At 41.4% G+C, this 18,147-nt stretch overlaps 1 protein-coding gene across 2 annotated transcripts in view; it reads left to right on the top strand.

The window, feature by feature from the left end:
- The window catches only part of FRYL (FRY like transcription coactivator), a 176,641-nt gene continuing 158,494 nt past the window's right edge, over nt 1-18,147 (top strand). For both annotated transcript variants that reach the window (XM_075025546.1, XM_075025526.1), the window contains exons 1-2: nt 1-184; nt 14,819-15,025. The gene's annotated coding sequence lies outside the window, so the exon portion shown is untranslated. The remainder of the gene's footprint in view (nt 185-14,818; nt 15,026-18,147) is intronic.

Here is an 18,147-nt window from a genome sequence, read left to right as displayed (position 1 = left end):
AGCCGGACCGTCGAGTTACCGGAGGGGAGAGGCGACGTCGGGATAAAGCCGGCGGGGGATGCCGGCGGCGCGAGTCGCTCACCGGCTCCCACCAGAGTCGCTCTGAAGGGGACCGTAGCCGCGCTCAGGCGGTGTGGCTGCCCGGGGCTGCGGCGGGAGGCAGCGCTTCGCACCGGCGGGAGAGGTGAGGCGGCGGAGCTGGGACCCGGTCGTGGCTGAGGTGGTGGTGGGGGGGGTAGGAGGGGGCCGCCCGCCCCGGCGGAAGCGGAGCGCGCGGGCCGGGGCGGGGGGAGCGGTGGGGTGTTGCGCCGCGCGCGGCCCGCGCCGCTTTGTTTACGGCGGGGAGGGGAGGGCAGGGCAGCGTGCCGCCGGGCGGCCCTGCCCGCCGCCGGGGGGGGACGGACGGGACGCGGGGCCGAGGCGGGGAGGGCTCGGCGGAGCTGGCGTGCGCTTGGAGCCTCTCGGCCGCCTCCCCACCGGGCCGGGGCTCCGGCCCTCCTTCTCTGGGGAGACGGAGCCTCCGCCGGCCCCCTCCGCGGCCCGCGCCCTGTCTCCTCCCGCCCTTCCGCCCCGGCCCCGCCCGCGCGGCCGGCGGCGGGGTGCCTGCCCGGCCTCTCCCCCCCGCTCCCGGCGCGGTCTGCGGCCCCCCGGAGCCCCCGGGGTGGGCGCGGCGCTGGCAGAGCCCCCGCGGGCCGAGCGGAAAGCAGCCGCCGCCGGGCTCCTCCCGCCCCGCGCCCGCACCCGTCCGACTGGCTCCGGTCGTCCCCCGCGGCAGCGGGGCCGGACGGCCGCCGGCTTGCGGCGCTCGGCGGCCGCCGAGGCAGCCACCGCCGCGGGGGACGGTGGGGCCGGGCGTGCGGCAGGCCGCCCGGGAATGGCGGGACGGAGCGGGGAGGGTGGCACGGAGCCGGGCTTTGTTCCCGGCCCCGCCCCGCCGCCGCTGCCGCCGCCGCCGGGGGGTGCCCGGGGGCTGCGCGGGCGCGGCGGGGCTCCGGCGGAGAAACGCGCGGGAGTCCCGGCTTGGGGTGGAGAAGGCGGCGCAGGGGGGCGGCGACCCTGCCGCGCTCGCTCGCCTGCCCTTCGGCGAAACTTGATGCAAAATCCCGAGCGTCCAGGCGAAGGTACGCGTGTGCGCGCCCTGCGCTGCCTGTGGAGCGCTTCGCTGAAGGAGTCGCTTTAGGGGGCCGGTAGGACCGAACTTGCTCCTAACGGCACCTTAAAGGCTCGTTTTTACGTTCTCGTCTAGGCGTTATCGGCGAGGCTGTAAGTATTGCAGGGGCTTAATTAGTCGTGTCCGTTCCCCCCCCCCCCCCCCCCTTTCATACATACGCTTCCAGTGTTTTGGCTATGTGATGATTTTTGTTGACTGTAACGACACTCAGCTGCTCAGCAAACAATTCAGTTTGTGTCTTAACCAGAAATCACTGGGCCGGTGATCAGGATAACTCCAGGTAAAACGTCCTAAGGAATCACATGGAAAACATAAAAACCCCCTCCAAAACCCCAACCCCAAAATATTTTGGTGGACATTCGTACTGAATGAGTTGCAAAAGCAGTTTGCTAATACAGTTTTAAGGAATAGTAAGACAGTCTGGAGGTGAGGTAGCAAGAGTTGTAACCTGGACTTCCTTCAGAATCACAGTTCTGAAATGTGCCTTAGGAGAGAGATATACTAAAGCAGAAAGCAGGTTCCTCTTTGCTCTTACGTGCACTGCACATCTCCCAAGCTCAGACTTTGTGTAGGGAGAGAGGCTTGGATGGTAAGCCACTAAATGTAGACCAGAAAGAGCAAGGTGTTTATAAGTTATTGTGGTAGTAGGTGAAGAGCCACTCATGTGGGCAGGAGCAAGCAATATGGAACATATAGAGTGCTGTGATAAAGAAGGTGACTTGCTGATTGTGGGTTGAGCAAAGAGTGAAATTAACTGTAGTTCTTAAGTATTTCCTCAATAAGTTGTTTCCTCAGTAGGCTGTTTGTGTCACTTTGCTTCTGTGTTGTTACTGTCATGCTGAGGATATGCCCCGAATACTTCAGAATCTGTGTGGAAGATTGTTGAGCAGACGCTGGGAAACCACACACCGATGCTTATCTTGTGACGCTGTCACAGGAAGGAAAAAACCCCTCGGTAAAAACTGTGTTGCAGGTTTATTAAGTATTTAAAGATGAGAGTGACATTCTCTCTGTCAAAAGCTTCCTCTATCTGCGGTTTGTAGAGGCCCTTAGTTAGTGGTACTTGATGGCAGTTGTTGTCAGTAGACAACTGACTTCCCTGGGTGAATTGCTGCTGTGAATGGCTCCTTATTTATATTCCAAAATGGATTTGGTTAAAGCCTGTGCTGACTTCTTTCTGGAAGTGGTTTCCTTGGAGCAAAGCGGTGGTATGTTGCTTTGGGATGTTGTAGAAAACTGTTGCTGAACTTCATTTCAAAAGAAAAGTTGTTTAATTCTTCTGTGGGGTTAGTTAAGGTAAAGTTGAAATATTCAACTAATTCTGTTTCTGTTTAGCTGGCCTAGGCAAACCAAAGCACGATGATAGCTGGTTCTCATGTAATAGCATCGTATCTTTGAGGAGGGAAGTTGAGGGTTGTAGGGCTGTAAGGCAAAAAGTAGAATTGTTCCGTTTTTCATGTCACTGTATTAACACTTTCCAGTGTCATCCTGCTAGGCCTCAACAGTTCAAGAATGGTCCTCAAATGTTTTTTCACTGTGAGTGTTTGTCTCTAATTTTGGGAGGTAAAATTAATTGGTATGCTGAAAGTTTTTGCTAATACAATTGAGAACACACTGTCTGTATTTACTTTTTCTAAGAACTTAAGAAGATTATTATTACATCCCCACCCCCACCAGTGGCTATGCATCAAAGGAAACAACTTGGAAAACAGCACGTTCTGCATTGGGAGTTGCCTATTTTATATGTAGTTTTGTATTTCAGGGAGTTTTATCTTGGTCATCTTGTCTAATGACGGCTACTTCATTATTGCACAGAGGACTAAATGACTTTTTTTTGTGTGTGTCTGAGTTCCTTAAGAGGCATGTAGGCAAACTTTACACTTCAGTGGACTCGCGTAATACAGAACACGGGTATGTAATATGTTCCCTCTGGCTTGGAGAGCTGTGAGCTTTTAGCAATTTCTGTCTATATTTAAGCCTTAGCTTAACAGAAACCATGGGTGTCATATGCAAATAATAATGTGAGAGGAAGGTGCTGTATGCACACATGAGTTGCGTGAGTTACTGTGAGAAAAATGAGGGTAATAGTTCTGGGTTTGTGACCCCATAACTGTCATTACTGACTTGCATTGCCTTACTGGTAGGAAATGCAATGTAGCTTATCCATCAGTGGGAGGGCAGCTGGCCTAGTGCACAGCCTAACTGGTTTACTGCTTTGTACTGCTTCTGCATGCTCGCACCCAAACAACTTTGAACCTTTATGACTTTTGTATCTGTAATAATCCTCCCAGGAATGACTATGGGCTGGAGAGGAAGTGTTGCAGTGTTAGAAGGCTTTAGGATTCGGTGTTATTCTTGTCCAGTCTCACTCCAAATCCCAGTGAGCTCCAGTAATAGATGTTAGCCAGACTGACTCAGCTAGGGTTGCTTCTGCCTTTTTTTATTTATTAAAATAGCAGTTCTTCTTTCTAGTATTTAGCTCACTTACCCTCAGTGTTTGACGGTTAATTCTCTAAGTATCTGTGTACTGCCGTATAGCTCCGTCTCTTCTAAGACTTGTGTTGTCCTTCCTTCCTTCCCCTACCCCAATAATTATCTATTATAATCCCTAATTTCCTCTGACATGAACACCTCCCAGGAAGAATGACAGAATACAATCTTAGATAGCAAGTGTCCAGTACCATCACTGGAAGATATCAGAAAGGAATAAATCCCCTCAAGTGTCTGCTCTTGACGTGGCTACAGTTTTGAGGGATTTTTGTGTTCTTCCCTAGTTTTTCCTAGTGATTTATGTTTGCATGCAAAAATGGAAGAGGAACAAATATTTTTAAAAAAATGAACTTCTAAAGTTGAGTTTGAGGTTCTCTGAAATGTCTAAGTATTTGGTCTGATAAAATGGCCTAGTGCCCAGAAGCTGTTACTGTAAGCCTTGGGGTTTTAATGGTTTGTTCTTTACATGGTTATTGTTGCCCTTGTCAATGTGAGCAACGTGAATGGTTTTTTGCAGTTAGTGACGATAGACGAAGCTGATCTGTGTGGAGTTTGCACAGATCTCCGTACAGGCGTCCCTTTATTCTGCCATGCTGGCTCTGCTTTGGCAGATGCCTGTACAAGTGTAAGTGAACTGTACTTTTCCAGAGCTGATGCTGGGCTAGTCTAAAATAGCTGGCTTTTCAGCAGGGTCTGTAGCAGGAGGCTTGGGACTATTGATATGAACACTTTAGTGGTACTGCTGGTCACTTTGGAGTTAGTGTGGTGACCTATTTTCTTCTTTCTCCCTTTTTTCCATAAAATGGGAGAAGACTCCTGGCTTGGGCATTTTTATCTCCTCTTCCCTTTGATTTTTAGTTAAAATTACATGAGATGATGATGATGATAAAACAAGCTTTGTGTGTTTTGCCATCTAACTATTGGGTGTGTTTTGTCATCTAACTATTGGAAGATTACTTCAGATTTAAATAACTGATGGCTTGGGAGTATTTGTAATTTTGAGGTTGTATGTTAAAGCGGTTTACGTCAGTGGCAGTTGCCAACATTATTTTTTTAGCTTAAATAGCCATGTTTATTTTGCTTATCTTCAGTATATTTCTAGAGAGAGTAGTATAATTTTGCTAAACCAGATAAACCAGACTCTTTCTTCTTTGGGTGAGATGTTTCCTGTTCACCAGATCATCCTAAAATCCCATTGTTGCCTCCTTTAATATATGAATTAGTCTTTTTAGCACACATTGACCAGACTTGTATGAAGTATTCCAGAGAAGGTTCCAGGGAGACTTTATCGAGGTCTCTTAATGCTCTGGTGGAAATACCTTGCTGGTAAACCTTAGGATCCTATTTTCTTTCCTCAGTCCTCTCAAGGCTTCTCTGCTTTGTCTTCATAAGCTGCAACTTATAACAAAAAATATTACTACTCAAGTGTGTTATGTTAAATGGGATGAGAAGCTACAGGTTAAATACAGCACTGGTAAGTATCACTGTTGCTAACAGTCCTTGGGCCTACCATAGTTCCGATCATGGTGGGAATGATGTTAGTCATACTCATGCAGGAAGTATTCAAGGAGCTCAAAGATACCCCTAGCAATGTGTGAATAAGCAAGGGAGAAGAGTGGAAAGAAAATCTGGGTACCGCTTTTAGAGACAAGAATGTGCTGAAAAGATCCTTATGAGAATATGGGTAAGACCTGCTCTGTAATATTCAACCCCACTTGTTTAGCCTTTCACACAAGACTTACTGCTGTTGACCTTTCACTGCTTGTTTTTTGTAGTAGTCTCAAAGACAACAATTGTGTGGGTTTTGCCAGCCCTATGCTGTTAAGTTTATTTGTTTGGAGTAGCTGAATATAATGTTGGATATGTTTATAAAATAAGAGCTGGGGAGAGTGGTGAAAACTACAAATACAGATAGTTTGTTGTACTTGGTCCAAAAGATAAGGCTCTAGTAATTCAATGTGGGAGACTGTTAAAAGATATTAAAAGAAGCGTAATTCATTAAAAAAAAAAAAGTGAAGGAATATCTATACCATAAGGCTTGAGAATGTTATGATAAGATCAGGTCTTGGGAATTCACATTTGAAGTTGATATTGCTAAGATTGACTTTATTTCTCCAGTGACGTTGCCCAGTTTTGCAAAATGAAGCAGCATCTTCTTTTGTAAATGCCATGCCCTAAAGGGGACTTGTAGTTGACAGTAGACCTGGACAAAGACTGATTTCTCTGTAGAGAAGCTAGCATGAAAGATAGGTTGAAGTGTTCCTAGGCATTTCTTTCTGTCTTGCATGAGAATAGTCCTTATCAACACCACTTCTGTTCTTGTGCTAAATCAGAAACAACTGTTAGGGTTGTGTCTGTGGCAGCTGAACATTTTGACATTGACAGAATTTTCATGATTTAAATTGAACTGATCATCTTAAAGATTGCTGTAAGCAAAAATGGTAAGATTTCTACCTCTGTAGATGTCATCCAAAAAAGATGTTGTCCACAAAGCTGAAGAATTAGTGTCATGTGCACTGTGACTGCTGACTGGCCTGTTTATTCCCTGGGGTAGGGTGATGAGTAGTAGCTGGTCCCATGATGGCTGGTGCTGGTGGAGTGACTTTGGGAGCTCCTGGATACCCCACCTCAGCTCATAAAGAGAAAGGAGTTGGGAATGAGAGCTCTTGATCTCTGGAGGAGTACCAATAAGGGTAGGTCTCCCTGACACCCTCACTTGGATATGGCAAACCTGTTTCTCTGTTTCCTGTAGACACAGAGATCATGGAGATCCTGCCTCATGCCCTCTGTTCCTTCAGTTTAGACCTCACCTCTCTCTCCCCATTTGAACCTGCTTGGTGGTAGATGTTGCATATAAAACTGAGGGTCAGAGCTGATTCTTCAGATGGATTTCATAGATATGTTTGTGTGTGTATATATATAGTTACATGTACCTACTTGCAGAATTAATAGGTGAATATAGAACAGCTGGTACAGGTGAGAAGTAGTGGATAGCAAGTGTGGGAACAGTAAGATGGGTAGATACAAGTACAAAATGAATAGAATAAGCTTTTGGGGCAGGAATCTGAGAGTCTTTACCTGCAGTTATACACATTTATTTAATACTTGTATACTTTTGGACCTTTGCTGTACTAGGGGAAAAAAAAACCAACCCTGATTTAAAAACATTTAAGAATGTGTCTGTTACTGTATGTCATGATCAAACTTTGATATTATAGTCTGTTATTCAAAATCTCTAAGCTATCAGGTAGGCACAGATTATACTTGTATTTTTGTGGTCGGGGGGGTAGATTGTGTGAAACTGATTTGATCCAATTTGACTTGCATTTTTAAATTAAGAATAAATAGTTCTGTTTTCAAGTATTTCCTAGCCCCTATAATTTTATAGTAGCTTTTATTGCATGCTCCCTTAAAACCATATCTAGTATATAAAACTCTTGCATATAACTATATAGTTGAAAGACATAAAATCTTTATGTGACTAGTTAGAGTGATGCAGGTGTTCTAAGTTTAAGAATTGGCATATGTTAGTGACACAAGTTCTCAAAAGGTATTTTGAATTTAGCAGATGACTATTTGAAAGCTAGTATGCATTTGTTATGAGAAGACTAGGATGCATAGGAGAGAGAGAGAATATCAGTAGGGCTTTTATAATGTTTTGTGCGTAGAAGAATATTTCAACTACTCTTCTGTTTATCTTATTGTCATGCTGGAGAATGCAGACTGGCCTGATTTGGGCTTCTGTTAAACTGAAACAGCAAGTTCATGTCTCAGCCCATGTAAATACAGACCCTCTGAACTCTTAAGGTTGAATGCTGTTTAAGAGAAAAGAATGGGTAGATATGGTCTACAACTACAATGAAGTCTTCATTCCAGTCATTGTATTACAAAAGCAATTACTACTACTGCCTTTTATATAGTGTTTGTATCAGATTTCCAGAGGCCAGAGAGTATTGCACTAGATTGGGGTATATCAGATATAAGCATGTTTTTCTGCAACTGCTTGAGTAGATAAGAGATCTGCTAGCTGTTATACTTCAACATTGTCTGGTCAGCATGTTTGAAGAACTATGAGCATTTTGTATATAGGACCTGAGTTTAACCTCTATCGAGGTTGCTTTGAGGGGAGGGAGCGGGGAAAGCAGCTTCCTGCTTTGTTCAAGGGAGTAAAGTGGGGTTTTTTTTGTGGTGGTGGGTTTTTATTTTTATTTTTTTTTATTTAAATCCATATAGACTTTGGTACTGAATGTGTGTAAAGTTCATGTTGGTTCCTCCTAATGGTATATAATAGCTAAAGAAAAATTTTATTGCCACGTATTTTTCTTTTTCTTTGTACAGGCACAGTAATAAAACTGGTCAGTGATTTAATAGTTTTTGGCAATTTTTGAGAAAGAGAATGTATTTTTAGCTCTAACAGTCTGTTAAGGGAGGAAAAGTAGTACATAAGCTGTTGATTTTTCATTCAATAGTTCCAAGTGCTTGAACCCTGCTAAATGTTGGTGTCCAAAAGCTTATTGAATTGAAAAGAATTGTTGGTTTTGGTTTGAGATACTTTCAAAAGTAGGAAATTGCCAAAAGCAGTTTGAAAGTGTGATACAAGTTCCTGTTCTTCAGAGTTAATTATTTAGTTTCATGTTTATAGACTGATTTTTAGTTTACTCTTTGCTTGCAATTCATTTTGTAAAAAGAAGAAAAAGGAGTTTAGTTTGTAGAGCCATTTGGCATTCTTTGCATTTTCCCTGTTGCTATAGAGGTGGTGGTACGGATGTTGGCATTCGAGGCTTCTTGCCTATACTGCATGCTCATGGAAGTTCTCCCTTTTGCTGTTGCTGAAACTTTGTTAATGTAGATAAGGTGAACGATGGTGTTCAGATCAATGGCTGCAAGAGCCTTAGTAGGAGCCACTGCAAGTGCTCTAGATGCACTGTTTTGTTTTGTTGCAGGCAGCAGTGCATCTGAGGAAGATGGTTGTTGCTCTTGGTTATGGTCTGCCATTTCCCCTCCCCAGTGCATGTGAAATAAGAAAGAACAAGTGATGGTAAATGTCTAGGTGACATAAGATTAGGCAAGCTGGAGTCTTATTCATTACCTCCCTTTGAAATACTTGTGTGTACTATTTAAAAATTTTTCCTGACACAGACTTAGTTTTGGCTGTTTTTCTGGTGGAAGCAACATCCGTTTGAGGTAGTCCTAATATATGGATTGCTTACAACCTCTGACGCTGAAAGAAGAGAGCTATAATTTTTTGGTCCTCTGCAGATCACTTGCAGATTGGACACTCTTATTTTGCAGTTTCTTGAAAAGCAGCACAGAAATACTTTCTCTCAGATAGCTAGTCCCAACTTAAAATTGCTATAAGAGAAAATAACTAAGGTCGCTGTTGTGGTTTAACCCCAGCCAGCAACTAGGCACCATGTAGCCACTTGCTCACTTCCCCCCTCCCTCCCTCCAGTGGAATGGGGGAGAGAATCAGGGAAAAAAAGTAAAACTCATGGGTTGAGATAAAGACAGTTTTAATAGGACAGAAAGGAAGAAAATAATAATTACAATAATGATAAAAAAATAATTTGAATATACAAAAGTGATGCACAATGCAGTTGCTCACCTCTCACTGACCAATGCCTGGTCAGTTCCCAAACAGTGATCCACCCACCCTGCCTCAGCCAACTCCCCCCAGTTTATATACTAGGCGTAATGTCACACAGTATGTAATACCCCTCTGGCCAGTTTAGGTCAGCTATCCTGGCTGTGTCCCCTCCCGACTTCTTTTGTCCCTCCAGCCTTCTTGCTGGCTGGGCATGAGAAGCTGAAAAATCCTTGACTTAGTACAAACACTACTGAGCAACAACTGAAAACATCAGTGTGTTATCAACATTCTTCTCATACTGAATCCAAAACATACCGCTACCAGCTACTAGGAAGAAAATTAACTCTATCCCAGCTGAAACCAGTACAGTTACTTTTTTGGGGCCCAAAATAAAATCATTGGTTCTGTATTACAGCTGAGGAAACACTCCTAAGTCAACAACTGGAAAATAGCAGGGGTGAAGGTGGGAGACAGAGGGCGTTAGCACAAAGGGGAGGTGTCACTGAGCAAGTCTTGCATCACCCTGGTTTCTGAAAGTAGTGGGTTCCTTGGGCTGTGGCATTAATAAAGGCAATTTTTATTAAGAGGCTAATCTGAGAGACTTGAAAGGTCTTGTGCCTAGATGGAAATATCCACTGTGCTCTGGTAAAAACACAGTTTGAGTTTTGGCATATTTCTAATACTCTGAAATGAGATTCTGAAACAAGTTATAATAAAAATTTAAAGAACAGGCAGGTTTTGTAGCACTGGCCCAATGGACATGATTTGTGATTCACCTACTATTCTTAGTCCCTTTTTGTGCTAACGAAGGAAAGAAGAATGCAAATACACATTTTTAAATTTTGAGTTATCATGTTCAAGTTATTACATTTGGCACCAAGCCCTTCTCTGAAGTTTATCTTGCAAATCCTTCTCAACTACGAGTGGGGATTGTATGGGAGTCTTTTCAATTGAGCTTTGTTAGTTTGTAAATGGAGAGCTATTTATAATTCTTAAGAGGAAAAAGTGTTGAACCAGTATAACAAATACAGTTCTCAGGTGCAGATGTTTGGCTATATTCCAAAGTCTTGGTATGACTGAGAGATGCATCCTTTTCTTCTTTTCCCATGATTCCTCCTAGGCGATTTTGATCTGCCTCGTGAGTGTTATCTCATTTCCGCATCAGTTACGTAGAAGCTGAACCTACCTCTATTTCTTGTTTATGACCTATGCATCTTCCGGCTGCAATATCTGTGTTTAATGAAGTTGTCCCCACCTTCCCCCTCCCCCCCCCCCAGCCTCCAAAAGGCTTGCTTTTTGTGTTGGGAGCCCCTGCTTCTCTCCTGGTTATGACTTCCACACTTCCCCATAGTTAATTGATCAGCAGCCACCCAGCCTCACTGGTTGTGTGGATTGTGGAGTGGAAAAAAGACTGTGTTTCAGTAGGGAGATAGTTGTTGAAATTGGGAAAGTACTGCATGACCGCCATGTTCTTTACAGCATTTAATAACACTCAATTAGTCATGGAACTGGTTTTAGGTTGTGGTATTAAATATTGTTGTACTTTTGTTAAATTATTAATATATCTGAAACTCTTGCAAGAAGCAAAAGAACCAAATAGTTACTAAAAATCTTCTGTTAAGACAAAGTGTGCCAAGCTTCGGTGAAGAAAGGGGGCAGATTTGGATATCAGCAACCTGGAAAGCTTCATTCCCCCTTTTTATTCTTGTAAGATCCAGTCTCATGGGGTAGTTATCTTAGAAATGGCTTCCGTAACATTCAGGTGCTCTCAAACACTTTTTTTTTTTTTTTTTTGTCATTTCTGGTACAGCCACTAATATAACTTATTTGGGAGGAAAGCAAGCGGTAAGCTAGGTACGGTGTAGCTGTGCAGGCCATTGCTGAAGATAAGGTTGGGAGAACAGAGGAACTGAGCAGCCCCTAAAAATCTTTCAGCCTGCTGGTAGCATCTCCCAGTGCTGTAGTGGAAAAATTGCTTAATTGGTCTGTAACAGAAAAGTCTTATATATGGTCAATATGTTGTATAATAAATCTGGGTTATAATTATAATAGTTTTTTTTCCCTTCTACCCCTTGCGTGAGGGGTGGTTGTAAGTCGTGAGCCTTGGGCTGAAGCCTGGCTTTACTTTGCTCTTTGACCTGATATGTTTCTCCATTGTATGGGCTCTTACTGCATCTGCCATCACTTTGGGGAGGGAACAAGGGGGACAGTGACAGAGCACCAGAGCTCACAAAGGGTAGTGTGTTATGTTAGGAGTGCTTGTCACAGCAAGTTACTTAGCCAAGCTCTATGAAATGCTGAAGGTACAGGTCAGCCACGTTTGAGTGACCATGGTGCCATTCTGTAAATCTTTGCCCCTAAACAGGTTTATTAGCAACTTTTTCTTTTAATTTTTAAAATGATGTCTTTAAAAACTAATATAATTCATCTTTGCCTTTATTCTACCTTTGTAAAAGGAAACACATAGCATGTTGAAGTCTGCATAGGGTTTGTAGCATGGAAAACACTACTTACAGATGTTGGCTAAAACTTAATATTTCTTTCCTTCTGAAGTATCTCATTAAGTCTTTTGGGCCAGTAATTATAAAAAGGCCCTAATTTAGTGTGTTGTACATATCTTAAATGCAGGTGCTGACACTGATTTCCTGCAACATTGGTTTTAATTCCCTTCCCTGAAGTTTTTGGAAGTGGTCTTCTGTACCACCTCTCCTACGTTTAGCAATGGCAAAAAGCGTGCTGTATTGGAGCATCTAATTGCTGCTCAAAAGGTAAAGTTGAGTTCAGTCATGCGTAGTAGCCAACATTATAGCAGCTACTCTCTGAATATAATACATCAACTTGAAAATAATTGAGATTTTCTTTTAAACACATCCCCCCCCCCCTCCCCCCCCAAATGTTCACCTAATAAATGTTATATATTCTGTTACTCAGACGGGTTTGAGGTTGGCTGTGTTTTCCAATTCCAGATGTTAGAGGAGTTCTGAAATTTTTTTTGGTATGAAAACTTAGGGGTAGCAGCAGTGTCCTTTGAATTATTATTTTTTTTAAACCTTATGATAGCTAACCTCTTGCACTTTGTTATATAGTTTTGTCATGTTCTGCTTCTTAGCTTTTCATAATTTTTTCATAGGAGTGAACCCCAAACGCTGAACCTCCACCTGTGTGATACCTTTTATTCCTACTGTTGTCATTTTATTAGTGTTATCATTATCATTATTAGTTTCTTCTTTTCTGTTATATTAAACCGTTCTTATCTCAACCCAGGAGTTTTACTTCTTTTCCCGATTTTCTCCCCCATCCCACTGGATGGGGGGGAGTGAGTGAGCGGCTGCGTGGTGCTTAGTTGCTGGCTGGGGTTAAACCACAACAGTCTTCAACTCTGATAATGTGTAGTTACGTTTTAACTTGAAGTTGTAAGCTGCAGTTAGGACATGAAGCCCAATGAACTGCGCTCCAGCAAAATGCTGTAGTTACTGTAATCTTTGCTCGCATCGGTTTGGAGACTTCCAACCTTCCTGCTACCTTTACTGATACCTTTTTTCCCTGCAGTCAGACTGAATCTGATCAGATTGATTCAGTAGGATACCTTAGGTTGTATTCGAATTCAGCCATAGTTGTACTTGGAAGTTCTGGGCAGCAGCTGCAATTTTAAGTTTACTATTGCTCAGTATGTACCATTAAAAAACCTGAATACCTCAAATGAGTTTTCCTGTGCCTCCCACCCTCTGGGCTCTTTTCTAACACTCTGCCAGCTGAACTGAAAAGTCAGTATCTTGTCCTAAAGCTTGGACAGTCAAGTTAGTTCTCAGCTTAACTTTATTTTGTCCATTAAGCAGCTGGGCTATTGGGTAGTGTGCTGGGGCAGGGGGGAAGATTGAATCTGATGTGCTGAATGAAGATGTATGTGTTTGTATGTGTTCGCTCTGAAGACAGTGAGAAGGGAAGCCTCTAAACAGAATGGATTATGTATCTGTGAATGTATGTTTCACTTGAGAAAGTGAGCTAAAATGTCAGCATACGCCAAGGTGGTTTTCTGTCTGGGTATTCTTTCAATTTTATGGAGAGTAATATGGCATGGTAAGTGCTGTTCACAGTTAGTGTGATTGGGGAGGAGTTAAAGGACAGCCAGCCCACTCACTTCCAAACTGGAGTGGATGTAAGGTTTTCCCTTTTCTAAAAAAGGGGGGAAAAAGAAAAGAGTGAACAGTACTGTTTATTAATGTAGGCAGGATGAAAGGCCATACATTTCTGCCACACAGAAAATGGTTTGCCTGCCCTAGTTGTCTAAAGAGGAAAAAGTGATGCTGATTTGATGCGCAGTACTGTCAAATGCACAAACTACAGAAAGCAGTTGACTTTTTTATTAAGGAGTTGCAGTTTAGCAGGTAAAATTAAATGTTAGAATTTTATCTGTCTTTAAACGCTTTCCTTTATAACTGGTCAAATTTTTTAAAAACTTGCTTTTTCAAGGAATTGTGTAGTATGTTCCCAATTTATATATAAACATCAGCTTGCTTCCTATTTGCAAAATCTTTTTTAATTTTCCAGCTTGTCTCTAAGTCCCACTTTTAAACTTTGTGTTACATCTTAACATTTTCAGGATGTGGCTTTTTACCTTTTGGTTACACTTATTAGTGGGTTTCTCTTGTATTTTTGGAAATGCTAATTAAGAAGTAGAACAAACCATACATAAGAGAATTGATCATGATTGAATGGTTCACACATCCCTAAAGGAAAGTAGTACATTCGTGTTGCATCAGAGCATGGATAAAGTCATGTTGGGTGTACAGGTCTTTTTACCTGTAATTTTTCAGGCTATGACTTTAAAAAAAAAAATCTCTCCCCCCCCCCCCCCCCCCCAGATGATCAGGAGTGGTGGATTGTTGCTGCACGTTAAGACTTGAGTTGTTAAAATCAGTTAAAAGTGCTTGGTCTGCCTCCAGGGTAAAATTAAAAATGCTGAAGTGCTTTTGCTGTAGTTTGGTGGTATAGAAGAACAAAAACAAACTATGCTGTTTAGGCAAGTTGTGACAAGTATGCAAGTTGCATACAAACTTCTGTTGTGTAGGAATCTCCAGAAGTTCTCAAGGCTTTGTTAGGGAGACACAGCTGAAGGATTGTTTGTTTCTTTTTCTGACCACATCCTCATGCTAACCAAGCAGGGGAAAAAAAAAATCAACAAAAATCAGAAAGAAATAAAAGGACTAATTTGAAAAATTTGATTCAGAATGGCTTGCATTTGAGAGTGATTGTGTATATGATTAAAAAAGTATGCTCGTAATTAAAGTACAATTAAAACTCTACGTAAAGAATGACGTACGTAAAATAGGCTGAGTGTGGGAAGCTAGATTTTATTTTGGTGTCACTTTTAATTTTTCATGGGGAAAAAATCATTAAGAATCATCAGCTTCTGAGCAGAACAGCAATTCTGAAGACATACGTAACAGATTTTTATTGTTTATGACTTTTCAGTGAAAAAAATCAGAATTCTAAAGCTTTTGGAAAATGTTGACATCTCCATTGAGTAAGTGTCTAGGGTTTGACTATGGTTTTTCTCATTTTCTTTTCAGCGTTCTGTACTTCATTTGTCTGTACTGTGTTTGGAGACCTTTCTCCAATATCTGGCTACATACCAGCTGACTTGTAGCTGTTTACATCTTTGTCTACTCTTGCATCTCTAAGCACACGTTGGACTCTGGGGAAAATGTCTTGATGGAGCCATCCTAAGTGTGATATGCTAACAGCTCTCGTCGGTGGTTAACAATGGCTTCTAAGTGGTAAGGCCTTTTTCACAATTCTGTCATAAATAAATTTTCACAGATCTAATTTTTTTTCCTTTTTGCTTATGTCTTTGTTATCTATATTGTACTGTTGATACACTTTGAACTACTACTTCAGATATCAGTTATCTGAATAGAAGGGTGTCTGTACTGTGTTAAATCAAATGCGAACATTTGATTTAACACAGCATAGTAACCGATCATGGCCAAAAGTGAATGTCTAAGGAAGAGGTTAAGAACAGGGCAAACAGCCTCCCATCTTCCAATCATCTGCAGCTCGGGGACTTCCTAAGTGAGATGTGGTTCCTGTACATTTAGTAATCCTCAAATTGTACGTGTAGTAATTCTCTCGTATAATTTCTGCGTGTTCAATAATTCTCTCAAGTTTTCTTTCACCAACTTACGTGCTCAATACAAATCAGACTTCTGGTGCTAATAGAGTCCTCCTCTACAATGTGTGCACAGGTGTCTGAGCTCTGTCCTCTTGTGGATGAAGCCAGGTAATGCAGCTAATTAGTAAAAGCCATCACAATTCGTTGTGTAGGTGCTCTTTGCTGTAGTGCCCTTCACATAAGCATTTTATCAGTAGTAAATAGATCTGTATTGCTGTCAAGCACCGGGCAATTATTATGGATAAAGCCCTTCTGAGCTGAAATGGATATGGATAGATCTAACTAATCCAACATCTAAACTTTCCTTAAAAAATAATGCAGTGTACTGTTTCCCTATAGTCAAGTGGTAAAACTGATAGACTGTACTTCCTTTTGGCCTTTGAGAACAGAAAGTATATTGGTGTGACAGGAGGAAAATATTGAAGTGCAGTTGTTGCTATGGTATTTGCTATGTAGACTTTCATATTCAAGACATTCTATATTAATTATGTATTCTATAATATTACTTTATAGAGTGTAATAGAATATTATATGTTCTATTATCAACTAATTATCATTAAGAATTAGAATATTATATATTCTATAATATTTTTAGCATAGTTCTCGCTTGCCTGTATTGTATTGTCCTAGGTATTCTTTACAGGAGAAGTATATAATAAAATAGGATTTGAATGTATCATAAGTTCTGCTGTTGGATCATCTCCAGTGTGTCATATCCCTGTTGTTTGCCTCCGTCACTGGCTTTCATTTCTACTTATAAAACATGCTGACTTGCTCGCTGTCTTTTGTTAGAATTTTATACCATAATTATTTTTGTTCTGTTGTATGTATTCTTTCTCTCAAAAGATAATAAATTTGTTGCTGCAGAAGTTTATCTTGAACATCCATATCTTTCTGTTGCTCAAGGAAGGCAAATACACTTTTTAATATTAGAGTAGGAACTCCGAATCAATCTTTTAAATGAAACAGAAAATGGAGGCAGAGGGTTTGAGGATGTTAGTATCATTTTTTACTGTAAGTTGTTCTCTTGTGGGTGCTTATCATGCTTTGGACAACTCTAGTTTTACCTCACTTTAAAAGGTTTTAACGATTATGTGTGTTTCTGCGTTTCTGTATGTCTATATAGAAAACGTGCTTCAGTGACAAACATTGAGTGTTCAAGGTTGAATTGTGTAGTTTTTCCTTACTGGAAACAAGGCTGTTCAGTGCTGATCTAGTTCTTGGAATACTTCTCAGTAATTGTACTTCCTATACTTACTGCTAGACGTTTAAAAAGCAATCAGGTCATAGGTTTAAAAAAATATCCTTAGCTTTGGGTCCTTAGCTTTTTTATCTATCGTCTGTCTTCAGTATTAAAAAACTATTGTGTTGTGTGTAGGCAATAAACATGGTGGTTTGGGGTTTCTTTGTTTTGTTTTTTTTTTTCCACTTCAGCAAAAGGTAAAGACAAGTTGTCTGTCAGGGTGTATTTTCCTGTCAGAGAATGCAGAGAGAGTCTTATCTCAAGTGTTTTACTTTAAAAATATATATGAGAAGGAAAAATAATACATAGCTGGAAAAATGTGCCAGCTGCCATTCTTCTTCTGTGTTACTAATTTACTCCCTGAAATCGGTTCCCTGATCAGCAGACCTGGTTGTTCAGGGCTTTATCCAGTCAGGTCTCAAAAAAACTCTCATGGTGAAGACTACATGACCTCTCTGAAAAATTGTCTGGAGCATCAGTTATGCTGAAAAGCCTATTTCTGCCTAAACATGAAATTCCTAAACAGTATTCAGAACAATTAATGTACCTGTTCATACATTACAAGTGTGTTTGCAGGTGTAGCACTTACGCTGGGGAAAAAAAACCTTAATCAAACTTAATTAAGAAAATAAAGGGCCATCAAGAGGAGAAAAGATGGTTTGTTTGGGTTTTCTTCTTTTTTTTTCTTCTCCTTAAATAATCATTTAGGGTTAAAGTAACTTGGTACTTACTACCCTGTCCAGCAGTTTCATTAGCTCTGTCTATATAAATTGTAAGATGGATATTGGAAACATTTAAGTTCTTTTTCATTAGAAAGTTTCTATTAAGATGTGTTTTATATTTTACATAGCTCAGTGGCATTCACCAACTTTTAATAGGGCTTTTTGTGGACTTTTTTCCCCTCCTCCTGCTTCATTTGAACATTAGTTCTCACTCTGGTGCCTGACTAGAGGTATGCTTCTGCTGAAGAGCTTTGCAGACCATGCTTACTTGCAGTGACAAATGACTTGCAGAATGCCTCACAAGTGATGCCTCATGTTGTTCAAATAATGTGGAACATGAGACACATCTGCAAGAAAAGAGGAGATGGAAATGCTAATAGGGACACAGAAAAGCTGCTTAACCTGTGAAGTGGGAAAGCTGTGTGTGTCAGACTGGGGGGGGGGACAGGGGGATGGGGACTGTTGAACCTGTTTTGTAGGTTTTCCCTTCCCCAGGATTCCAGGGATATTTTTTTTTTTTTTTTTGGTACTGCTCTTGTCTATAAGGTCAGGGTGTGTTGTTCGGGTTTTTTTTTTCATTTGTTATGAGTTTTTTTGTTTTGTTTTTGTTTTGTTAGCAACATCCAACCTGTTTTCAACCTTTTATAAATCTTTTTGAACTTACTTTCTGTCACAGAGAACAACTATGTATCTTTATCATGAATTGTAATTTTTAGTTTGATTAAGATTTCTTTATGAATGTATTTTTGTTTTAATGTTATC

The sequence above is a fragment of the Buteo buteo genome, chromosome 1 (assembly GCF_964188355.1).
Source record: "Buteo buteo chromosome 1, bButBut1.hap1.1, whole genome shotgun sequence".
NCBI lineage: Eukaryota > Metazoa > Chordata > Aves > Accipitriformes > Accipitridae > Buteo > Buteo buteo.
Note: the sequence above shows the minus strand (reverse complement) of the source record. Positions and strands in the feature narration are given on the sequence as shown.